The following is a 12,771-nucleotide window of genomic DNA, read 5'->3' as shown; positions in this document are numbered from 1 at the left end:
CCACACTTAAGCCTGCACGCACTGTCTTCCTTCATGCTCTGAATGACAGCAAGTCCTTCATTTTCATACACCAGAGCTCCACCCCACTGCAAAGCCACACTCAGTTATCCTCTCTGTCCCTTCCGTATTGCCCAATGTGTCCTCTCTGCTGGGCATTGCCGTCAGTTTGTAAGAAATAAATCGTTATGGTCCAATTTCAATACAGAGTGGTCTTAGAGCTCATTAATTAATCACAGATAAGCCAGAGGCACTAGGCTCCCGGCTTCCCTAGTGAGCAGCTGACACCTGCTTGCCTGGGTGCTTCTCAGTTCAGCTTAGGGACTGAAAAGTTACCGGAATTCTGGTATTTGACCAAGCACACATTTGGGAAGTGAGAGCATCTAGAGCCCCAGGGTACACGTTAGATAAGGCTTGGCATCTGTGACAACTAAAACAGGGGCTTTAGAGAGGAGCGACACTAGACACATGAAGACTATACCTCCAATAAAGAAGCAAACTAATACAGAAATCAGTAACAGAGAGCATTGCTATAATGGGCTAGAAAGGCTGCTAAAGCTTCAGAGCTTTGTGGCCTCCTCTGTGAGAGTGTGGGTGAAAAGAATGCTGAGAGAAATGCAGAATATAGAAGCTTATGAATTTCCAAGAAAAGTTTTTGAGAGTCCCTCAATGACTCTGTCTGGCTGTTTTGTGATAAGCTTGAATGAATCCATTGCTTTATTGGGACAGTGAAAACTGGTCATTTAAGGCTGAAAACCAGCTGTGATCAGCAAGAGACCAGCCTCTTTGGTAGAGAGCAGTAGAGATGTACTTCAAGTCTAGCAACAATAGGAATTGCCTGGAAGAAAGCTTCTCTGAGTTTTTGAGTATTTCAACCAATGTGATCTGTGTAGCTCAAGACTGTTCTACTGTGCTTAGATGTGTGAGAAGGAGCCATTCATGGGAGAAGGTCCTATGGGACATATAGTCACCATAGTGGGAAAGTCACAGCAGCAGGAGCTCTGGGCAGCGGCTTACACTGGACCCGTATTCAGGAGGCAGAAAGTTGAATGCTTGGACACTATTCACTCTCTCCTTTTTCTTGAGTCAGGGACCTCAGTCCAGGGGTTTGTCCACATAAGCGTAGGTCTTCCCTACCTCAGTTAACCTACTCTAGAAGCTCTCTCACAAACATGCCCAGTTGTTTGTTTTGTTTTGTTTTTCTCTGATTCTAAATTCATCACCTTAGCAGTCAAGATTAACCCTCACAGACACCTTCCTGGAGGACCTGGAATCTGGGAAACTTCCTTCTCCAACTGGCTGGAACCACAGTGAAGACAGAGAGCCTAAGAAAACTGGTTCTGTGTTTCTATTAACAGACATTTTAAAGAGAAAGGTGTGGGAAGGTTTAAGGAGAAACAGAAGTTGTATATTCCAGTCAAAACATTAACTATTCATAGCAAAGCGAATATGTTGAAAGCAGCAAGGGAGAAACACTAAGCCACGATAGTGAAAGACAGAGCTACACTGAGACAAAACTAACATTTCAGTATTTACTGTGTAACTTAAAATATGATGACCCAGTGACAAAACGTCAGGGTACCTGCAGAGAGGTGACTAAATTTTGCTGCAATGATTTCCTTAGTAACATTAGTTTCTGAAGAGTTAGAGAAATCTCTTCAAACAAGTAAGAAAAAAAGAAACCAGTTGTCTATATAAAACCTTTTTTTCAATGATGTATATTCAAGAGTGAGAGCAAAATCAAAACACTCTTAAACATAATTGTACAGGCACCCCTGAGGGACTGCTAAAGGATATATTTTAGGGAGAAGGAAAGTGAACCCAAAATATGTGACCTTGACTCCACAATGAGCTCAAGGGCAGGCTAGGGAACAGACAGACAGACAAAAAGAAAGAAAGACAGGAAGAAATGAGCAAAAGAAGAAAGAGAGAGCAATGTAAGAACAAGAATGACTATAGAAGTGTGTAAAATGTCAATAATTCTAATTAATTAATCATTTTAAATAATATATCTTAAAAGATAAGGCTCAAAAGGCAGAAACAAGATAAAATATCAGTGTATGGGTCTAACATTCTATGCTGAGTCTTTTATAGGAATGTGTCAGCATATGGTGTGCTCATAAGTGTTAGATTTCACTGGGAAAAAATAAGTACAACTAACAAAACACACATCTGTTCAAAATTCCTTCTGCCTCTTGTGAAAGGACTGCTAATCTCAGAAAACTGGGAATAGGGCTTCCTCAAGACCCAGCTATTCTACTCCTTGGAATATACCCAGAAGATGCTCCAGCACACAACAAGAAAATTTGCTCAACCATGTTCATAGCAGCCTTATTCATAACAGCCAGAACATGGAAACAGCCTAAGTGTCCCTCAATAGAAGAATGGATAAAGAAACTGTGGTACATATACAATATGGAATACTATTCAGCTATTAAAAACAAGGAATTCCCGAAATTTGTGGATAAATGGATTGAGCTAGAAATGATCATAATGAGTGAGTTAACCCAGAAGCAGAAAGACTCAAATGGTATATACTCACTTATATCTGCATATTAGCCCAAGGGGCATGTCCCACGAAAGCCTTCACTTACCAGGACAGAGGGGAGGACATTCTAGTGGGACTCTAGATGAGAGAAGCATGGGAGAATGGCAAAGTAGAAGGATCCAGAGGGTCCTAGAGGCCTACAAGTAGAACATTATGATAGGCGGATTTGGGCACAGGGGTCCCGCTCAAACTAAGGCACCAGCCAAGGACAATACAGGTGGTAAACCTTAAACCCCTACCCAGATCTAGCCAATGGACAGAACACTCTCCACAGTAGAGTGGAGAGTGGGATATGACTTTCTCACATACTCTGGTGCCTCACCTTTGACCATGTCCCCTGGAGAGGGAGACCTGGTGGCACTCAGAGGAAGGATAGCAGGTTACCAAGAAGAGACTTGATACCCTATGAACATATACAGGGGGAGGTAATCCCCCTCAGGAACAGTCATAGGGGAGGGGAATAAGGGGAAAATGGGAGGGAGGGAAGAATGGGAGGATACAAGGGATGGGATAACCATTGAGATGTAACAAGAATAAATTAATAAAGGAGAAAAAAAAGGACTGCTAGAATAATTATGCTTCGAATGCATCCCAGTCAGCTGACCACTGCTGAGACAAAACACCTGATAAAACAGTTTAAAGGGAAAATTGCTTATTTTTGCTCAAACTCAGAGGTCCCCACCTCCAGTCAGTGGGTTCCCCAACTTCTACACCTGTGGGTGGCAGGATGCAGTGGTGAGGAGCCTGTGGAGAGACAAGGCTGCTCGCTTGGTGGTATCCAGGACCACACAGTGCGAGAAGCTGGGTCCAGGATTCCCACAGCAGTTCTTGACTGCAACATGGCCCACGAGAAATTCTGGATAAATGTAAAACCAAAATTCAAAAAGCAAAAAATAATAAAAATTGTACAATTGGGGAGAACATACTTATGAGCTCGGCATTGAAATGTCTTTTTCTTAAACACAATGTGAAAGAAGAAATCATGAAGAAAAATATTGATGAATTTAAATATATTGCAGTTAATACCTCCTGTAAAGCAGAAAGTGTCTCTGAAAGAGAAGCCAATGAGTGCTCTTAATTGCTGAGCCACCTCTCCAGCCCACTATTTATTTATTTCTAATCATGAAATTTGCAGGCAAATAGATGGAACTAGAAAAGATCATCCTGAGTGAGGTAACCCAGCCCCAGAAAGACACAGACAGTATGTTCTCACTTAAGATACAGACAGTATGTTCTCACTTATAAACAGATTTTAACCAGATAATATAGGATAAAGACACTACAATTCACAGACCCAAAAAAGAGAAGTCACAAGAAGGACCCAAGGGAGCTTGCTTTTTTTCTTTTTTTTTAAAATTAATTTATTCAGATTATACCTCAATTTTTATCCCCTTGCTTGTCTCCTCCCATTCCTCCCTCCCTCTTTCACCCTATTCCCATCCCCTAGGTCTGTAACAGAAGGGGACCTCCTCCCTCACCATATGGTCACAGCCTATCAAGTCTCATCCTGGTAGCCTGCTTATCCTTTCTCTGAGTGCTACCAGGCCTCCCCACTAAGGGGAAGTGGTCAAATATGGGGCACCAGAGTTCATGTCAGAGTCAGTCCCCACTCTCCACATGACTGTGGATAATGTCCTGTGCCTTGGCTAGATCTGAGTAGGGGTTCAATATTTATTGCATGTATTGTCCTTGGTTGGTGCAGTAGCTTGAGCGACACCCCCTGGATCCAGATCTGCCCATCATGATGTTCTTCTTGTAGGTTTCTAGGACCCTCTGGATCCTTCTATTTCCCTATTCTCCTGAATGGAACTAGAAATGATCATATTGAGTGAGTTAACCCATACTCAGAAAGAATCACGTGGTATTTACTTCCTTATAATTGGACACTAGCCCAAAAGGGATGTCCCATGTAAGTCTTCACTTATCAGGAGACTGGGATAGATGTGGAGACCTCCTGTTGGTACTCTAAGGGAGCATGCTTAAATCTCACTCAGAAGGGGAAATAGAACAGACAGCAGAAGGGGTTGAAGAGAGGGAACAAGATAGGAGAGAGAACGCAGAAAGAAATGAGGGTGGAAATTATACCTGAGGAGAATGGGGACAGGAAGACAGAGGGCCTGCAGAGAGAAGAGAAACCATGTGCAAGGGCATCTCTGTGACAAGCTGAAGACCTATGACATGGTAGACTTCTGGGAGGATATGGGGGTGACTCTACCTAAGATTCCTAGTAGCAGGGGTCGTGGAGACTGAAGAGAACACCCTCTAACTAGACAGGACTCCTTGTAGAGGGAGGGGAACACCAACCCACCTATAAAAACTTTGACCCAAAATTTTCCCTACCTACAAAATGTGCAGGGATAAAGATAGAGCAGAGATTGAGGGAATGTCCAACCAATCCACCTGGAGCAGTCTGAGACACACCCCATGGGAGAAAGCCAACCCCTAACACTATTAAAGACACTCTGCTATGCTTACAGACAGGAGCCTAGCATAGCTGTCTTCTGAGAGGCCTCACCCAGTGGAAGATCCAAACAGATGCTGAAACTCACAGCCAAATATTAGGCAAAACATAGGGAGCCTTGTAGAAAAGTGGGGGGTGTGGTGAAGATAGAAGAACCTGGAGGGGACAAGGGACAGGAGCTCCACAGAAGACCAAGAGAGCCAACTAACCAGGATCCAGGGGCGCTTGTGGAGACTGAAACACCAACCAAGGACCATACATGAACCAAACCTAGGCCCCCTACACAGACGTAGCTGATGAGCAGCTCAGGCTTCATATGGATCCCCTAGTAAGGGGAGCAGGGGGCTATCTTTGACATGGTCTCTGTTACCTGCTTTTGATCACTTCCATTTGCAGGACTGAATTACCAGGCCAGAGAGGAAAAAGACACAATCAGTCCTAATGAGACTTGATGTGCTGGGTTGGGTTGGGAGGGAGGGGTTCCCCTTTTCTGAGAAATAGGAAAAGGGGGATGGGGAATGGGGACGGAATATGGGACTGTTAAGAGAGGAGGGAGGGGCCTACAGTTGGGATGCAAATTAATTAATTAATTAATTAAAAATAATTCTAAAATAGATAAATTTTTAAACCCAACACAGAGTCTGCACCATAAGATGATAGAGGTTAGGTCCAAGTCAGGGCTGTTCATGTGTCTCAGTAACATTTGCTGGTCACCCATTGAAGAAGCAGTTTTCAGAAAATTGGTAGCTGATGAAAATGCTTCAGATAATTAAAGGATATATCCATCTATGAAGTGGGGAACCCCCCTGACTACTGAGGGCAGACCTGCATGAGGAAACATGGCATCCCCATGAATCACATCGCATGACAGATTACAAAAGAAGACTTTGCCACATCCAATTATGTGCTATATATGATGAAAGCAGCCTCAGATTTTAATAGAAAAAGTAATCACCAAGTTAAATACTGCAAAGTTAAAATTGAGCTATTGGAAGCTCATTATTAAAGGTCCCTATTATGGCAATGACTCTGACTTCGAGGTGGTGTACCAGCAGTGTCTTGGGTGCTGCACGGCCTTCCTGGAGAAGACTCACTAGCTGGTCCCATCCACTACTACTAAGCAACTCACTCACCAATGCCATGCCCAAGGGTGGTGGCTGTCCTTAGCCCTGTGTCCCACCTGTTTTTTCAGCTGACTTACTGCATATGTTTAAAATAATTGTAGGTGAAAAATAAGTATATGTTCAGATGAACAAAAATAGTTGAGTAAGACAGTTTGAGGTGTGGATAAACATTCTTAAACCAACTGAACCTCTCACCTTGCCTTAATTACAAAATAGTGGAACAAGAAAATATGTGGAACAAAATAAAACCCAACAAAGCAAGAATGACCTACAAGGTGCAGGTCGGCCTCTGAGCCCTGCCAGCCCAGGCAGCCTGCTCTGACTGGAGTGTGGGCATGAAGAGCACCCAGAGGTACTGCTCGCTTGCCTTATATCTCTCTGCTCTAGACTCTTATTGTGACAATAACTCCATCCATAGCAGCTGCCCAGGTAACACTGGAGGAGTTTAAACTCAGACTCACTGAGGACACTCAGCTACTTGGGAAAGAGAGGAGAAGCCGGATGTGATAATATGCCTGCAATTCCAGCAGGCCCTCCTGGGCTGGACAGTGACATCCTGTCTAAAGCACAAGCAAATAACAAAAGATGGGCGTGACAGAGTGATAAAAAATTAACATTTTTATTCTTACTTGGTTCTTCAGCTTTGCTCCTATCTGAGCCACTTTGTCTCTTAAAAAAAAAAAAAAAGGTAAATGTGCTTAAGTAGTGGTATGTGTTTGTAAGTGTTCTTTCATCCACATTTTAAAAAGTTAACAAGCAATCGTAAGTAATTTTAGTGCATTTTCAGAAAAATGACCTCAAATTCATATGGATGTATGTCAGAAAAGAATCTGAACTAAACTGGGAAGTTATCAAATACAACCAAAATATAAATCTGGTGTCTGCCTGCTTTCTTACTCACAAATGAAAAAAAAAAAACTAAAACATTGCCTCTATATGCTTTTTATTTTCTTTAGTGTTAAGTGTAAATATACTTATTCTTAATATTGGAAAGTAGAGTGATAAAAATATTTTTTTTTAAAACCCAACACAAAGAAATGGGCAAATAATGAAAAGAGGAAATGTATAAGAAAAAATAGCTAAAAAGACTCAGTGTAAAAATGTCTCATGATCATTAGTGTCTCATGATGCAAATTACAATGGCAATGAGATGCCATTTTACATCTATTACATTCACAGAAGTTCAAAGTTATGACAATGTCAAGTGTTGCAGGAACCTGGGCTGTTGGTGCTTCTGATTGTTGGTGGTATGGTAAATGATTCCACTACTCTGATAATCTTACGCAAGTTCTCTAAAACTGCCAGACTTCAAAGCAGTGTTCTAAAGAAACTCTAACAACATGTACAAGTCAATGTGGAAAAAAATTTATATATATATATATATACATATATATATATTGCAGGAGAAGTGGTTAAATCCGTGAAGTGTTTTCTGTGCAAGCATGAGGAGCTAAGCTTGGCTCTCCAGCACTCATGAGAAAGCCAAGGGTGGCAGCATGCACCTGCAATGCCAATCCATAGCAGATAGCGACAGACAGGCAGGCACCGGGAGCCTTCAAGTCAGCCAGGCTGATCAATCACCAAGCTCAGATTTCCTGAGAGACCTTGTCTCAAAATATAAGGTGGAGAGACATTAAGAAAAGTACCTGACTTTGACCTCTGATCTCACACATGAGCGTACACACGTGCCTGTATACACATGAACATGCACATGCACATGCAACTAATACATGCACAGATACACAAGGAAGAGAAAGGGTAGTGGAAGAGAGTGTGGAAAGGAGATCTATTGCATGGTTTTTTGAGACTTTTTTTTTTTTGGTGTACTAGAAAATGCTGAAGTGATTTCAATATAAATAAAATAGGCAACTGTTATCAGTGTTGACCAAATACAAATATACAATGACACAGACCATTTAAGGGAGCCATATAAAGTCTTGAAGTAGACAGTTCTTACTATTTGAGACTAGGCATGCAAGCACTGCAAGCATATACAAGTGAGCAAGGGAATTTGAAGTGCTGATTAAGTCTCAGAAGAGGAGCAAGAGACTGGGACTAAGGCCTCCAGCTGAACCTGCCATTTTGACTATTTCTCAAAAAGAAAGGAAAACTCTGTGTAGAACTCCTCAATATACAAAACAGTTCTCAATGATTTTAAGAACCTAGAGGAGAAAAGGTTAAGGTTTTAGCACTGGTCATCTCTGGGCGATTGGCTTTACTTTAGTTTTTTGTTTTGTTTTTTCCACCTCGGGATGTCTTTTCCTAATTTTCCTTTGTTGTTCAGAAAGGCCAACATGTTTTCTGAAAGAAGAACAATTAAGCTTTTTCCTCCTCCTTCGGGGTGTGGTTAGCACACATGCATTTAGTATAAGGAGGGATGGAAGCCAATATGGTTGATTTTCTCCATCCATCATTTAGATTTGGTGGAGAGTGATTTTGGAGACTATGAAGATAACAATCTCAGAAAGGTCCTGACATGCTCAGACATGACCTCGCCCAAGGTACTTTCCAGGGTTTAGATGAGAACCAGTTTCTGGCTATGTCACCACCTCAAAAGAAGTGAGAGGTGTTGCTCCGGGCAGCCAGTCAGCACAGCATCCAGCTAAGAGTCCCTGCCCAAAGGTGCAGTGGTTTCTGAAACTCATGAGCTCAGCAGCTTTTCATGAAACCATGAGTCATCCCCAAGGCGACCATTTCCAGGAGCTGAGGAGTGCCTTGGAGTGCTGGCTTCACCAGATGTTCTGCCATTGCCAACCCCAAGTGCCAAAGCTGGCCCAGGGCCAGCGGTCACAAGGTCACCAACAGCCAAAATTTCCCTTAGGCATCTAGGTGCACAATTAAAGTTATCCAATTAAAATTCCAACTGGATATTTTTTAGGAACTGGATCACTGGAAATGCATTTTGACTCACAAATGTCCAAGACATTGACTTTAGGTCATATTAAAAACCAATAATAAAAATTTTGGTATCGGATTAGAAACAAAATAGCCAACAGAACAGAAGTTGACAGCAGACAGGAAAAGATTGGCAGGTGACAATAAATAAATAGACTGACCACTGATTTGCTGAGAGCAACACTTGGTCACCAAAAGGTCATGGGGAAATTGGGAAACTCTAAGATGAAGAAAATTAGCTCCCTATCTAATTATACAAACAAGGTGGACTGAAGACTGAGTTAGGTGTGAGCTATAAATGGAGAACGCAAATAGAAGAAAATCTAAAATGCCACTGTGATTTCTTAGATATAGAAACAAAAAAAAAAGGAACGGAGGGAGGGAGGGAGGAAGGGAGGGGAGCGGAGAGGAGAGGAGAGAAGAAGGAGAAGGAGAAGAGAGAGATGTAGGTAAGGACGAGGAGTGGTTAGAAGCTTCTTGCATTCTGAGAAGGAGTTGAAGCCCAGTGATTCCACACACCTGGCTGTATTGCCCAAATGAGTTCTCTACAAACCCAAGAAGAGACTGTGTATAAAAGTGTTCATGCTCTTCTTGCTATAGGTAGTTTATTGTATATGTGTGTAATAATATAAGTGTATATGTAAAAAAAATTAAATGTTTAATTTCTAAAAAGTGGTTGTGCTAGTGTTTGCAGTTACAGAGCATTGAATACAACCAGCATTTCTACTGAAGAGGAGAGAGGCGGGTGATGGGAGCACTAGCCTTGGGGCACTATGTGGCAACGGGCAACAGTGGACTTAAATGTAATAGCAGTGTGAGAGGAGTCTCACAGATGTCTCTATGGGAAAAGAAAATAGGTTGAGATACGCAGTTAAACACGATTTGCATATAATTGAAATAGAGCGCATGGATAGAAATATATATTCAAATGATATATTAATGGAAAATCTAGTTGTAGGTTGAACATGGTAGCACATGCCTCTAACCTAGCACATGGAAGGCTGCTGCAAGAGGATTGCAAATTCCAGGCCATCGTGGTCTATAAAGTAAGACCCTGTATCAAAATTAAGTAAGTAAATAAATCAATCATAAATAAATAACTTTAAAAAGATGAAAATATGAATCACAAGAAGAAACACATAAGGTTTATAAGCATGGGTGTGGATATGGAAGTGAGTGTGAAAAAGAAAAAAATAATAAGCAAAATAGGAAAAAAGAAATACTTTGGGAACTAAATGAAGGATGCTCCAGAAACCACAGAGCAGGACCAGCGCTGTCAATGAGAAACTCCGTGTGTTCATTGTTTTGTTTAGAAGATGCTGCAAGTGTTAATGAACTTGTATCTGCACCAAGTTATTCACATGGTTTGGTGACAAAGAGGACACGACTGGTAGAGAGATACTTCTGTTAAGTCCGCACAGGGCATAGTAAAATAGAATGTAGAGAGACCAACATCTCTTTTTCTTTTTCTCAAGACTGATCCCTCACAGGCCTTCTTGGAGGATATTAACAGGATAACTACCCAGATCTAGCCAATGGACAGAACACTCCCCACAGTAGAGTGGAGAGTGGGATATGACTTTCTCACATACTCTGGTGCCTCACCTTTGACCATGTCCCCTGGAGGGGGAGACCTGGTGGCACTCAGAGGAAGGACAGCAAGTTACCAAGAAGAGACTTGATACCCTATGATCATATAGAGGGGGAGGTAATCCCCCTCAGGAACAGTCATAGGGGAGGGGAATAAGGGGAAATTGGGAGGGAGGGAAGAATGGGAGGATACAAGGGATGGGATAACCATTGAGATGTAACAAGAATAAATTAATAAAGGAGGAAAAAAAAACAGGATAACTAATTCAGTGGAAGTCTGAGGATCAGTTTGAGGCATCGTGTCCCACGCAGATGAAAGGAAGGGATGGAAGAACTTTAAGGCCCTAGCTCCATGCATGGAGAAAAATAGAAAATACATTTGTGTAATTATGTTCTTGTGTGCACACACGTGTGCCAGTTCATGCGTGCGCGCGCGCACACGCGCGCGCGCGCGCGCGCGTGTGTGTGTGTGTGTGTGTGTGTGTGTGTGTCAGGGGGATTTATAGAGATACAATGAGTAACCTTTGCATAAGACCACTAATTTCATGTATTCAAAAGGGCCGTTGATCCACATTCTATGTATCATTAAGTTAAAAAAATAAAAAGCAGTCAATGCGAGGGTGGCATTATGCCATCCTTTCAGAAATATTAGTTCATATTCAGTAGCCTGCAAACCTGAGTTGACATTACCAACTCAGGCTTTTAAGTGAGCGACTGCTGACAAGTGAACTGACCTCTCAAGCTTCAGTGTCAGCCTTGTGTTACAAGAACAGTGACAGAGCCTGCTGACTCAAGTGGAAAGTAAGGGAGTTCGAAGTGGTTTTGTATTGTGTCTATCACATTACCAATTAACATTACTTAAATAGTTAGCTATTTTAATAATAGTTAAAATTTATAATAATAGCCAAGTTACTTCTGATCTAGTAAAGCAGAAAAGCAAGATAGAAAATTGTACTATAATTTAATATTAATTATATTTTCAAGTATTAATATACAAAACAATTGGGAAAGAAACACATTTGACTCTGCATTCACGGTTTCTATAGCTGCAGACTTGACAAGCTACAGATCAGAAACATTTAGCAAGAGCAGTGCCTGTACTGAGGATGAACAGATGTTTTACTTGTCAGTATTTCTTGAAGAACAACAGCTATGTATTTGGTATGGCACTATATTAGGAAGTGTAAGTAATCTAGAGATGAGATTAAGTGCACTTGAAACACTGCAAATGCAATCCCATTTTACAAAGGAATCTGAGAGTTTTGTATCCTGCAACCAGTCAGGCTTCCATGGATACTATAGATGAATGCATACAAAGTTCCATCACATAGTTTAACATGTACACTGTATACTTGGAAGATAGGAACCTTTCTCTTTCTCTTAAGTACTCGGTTTTCTGGCTTTCTAACTAACCTCCTAAATTTTAATGGGAAAAGCATCTTGATTATTTTTGTGATTTGTTTCTTTCACACTTAAGTGCCCCACAAATGAGTAAACAGATGCATCTATCGCAAGCTGAACAGAGGTGCCCACATAGCGCCTACTCTACCATTTCTTGATCCACCCAAGAAACTTTTCCCAGCAGCCTAAGACTTCTGTCCTTGTTAATGGAAACAGCACGCTGACAGAAGTCTGTCCTTCGGCTCATGGATGCCTCAACAATACATTTATAAGCCCAACTCTCAAGACGGAACTTTAGGTGGCCAATATAGAGGGTAGAAGACTTGGAAGGAGAGTTTTTTTCCTCCCAGCTGCTTGGTTTTCCTTTACCTGGAGATTGTAAAATTACTGGCATGCAAGGCCATCATATCTTAAATATATGGCAAGACTTCACATTTTTCATATAGTCTGTTCCAGTCAGCCGTGTTCAAACCTTGCTCTCATCCTCCAAGTCCCTAGCTCATATATGTTTTTTTTAACATTTTAATGTACTAACTCAATTGACTGTATATGGTGTCCCCAAAGAGAAAGGAGGCGTCTCTCTTACTAACAGACTTCCTTCATGTCCCTAATCTGTGCTGACAGGATGGCAGAGCAGGTGGCTGACATGTGAACTGTTTCAGCCAGTCATGTGGTAGGAAGCAGATTCTACAAAAACAAATTAGACAAACTAGTGGCCAGTACTGTCCCATGCCCAGGCTTCAGAAAGCCACTGA

General features: G+C 41.6%; 1 pseudogene across 1 annotated transcript; it reads left to right on the top strand.

The window, feature by feature from the left end:
• Positions 1 to 5,659: 5,659 nt before the first annotated feature.
• LOC311593863 (low molecular weight phosphotyrosine protein phosphatase-like) lies at positions 5,660 to 6,604 on the top strand (annotated as a pseudogene). Its single transcript has one exon. The product of its transcript is annotated as a low molecular weight phosphotyrosine protein phosphatase-like (transcript).
• The last annotated feature ends 6,167 nt before the right edge of the window (positions 6,605 to 12,771 follow it).

The sequence above is a fragment of the Acomys minous genome (genome assembly GCF_964271855.1).
Source record: "Acomys minous genome assembly, chromosome: 3".
Lineage (NCBI taxonomy): Eukaryota > Metazoa > Chordata > Mammalia > Rodentia > Muridae > Acomys > Acomys minous.
Note: the sequence above shows the minus strand (reverse complement) of the source record. Positions and strands in the feature narration are given on the sequence as shown.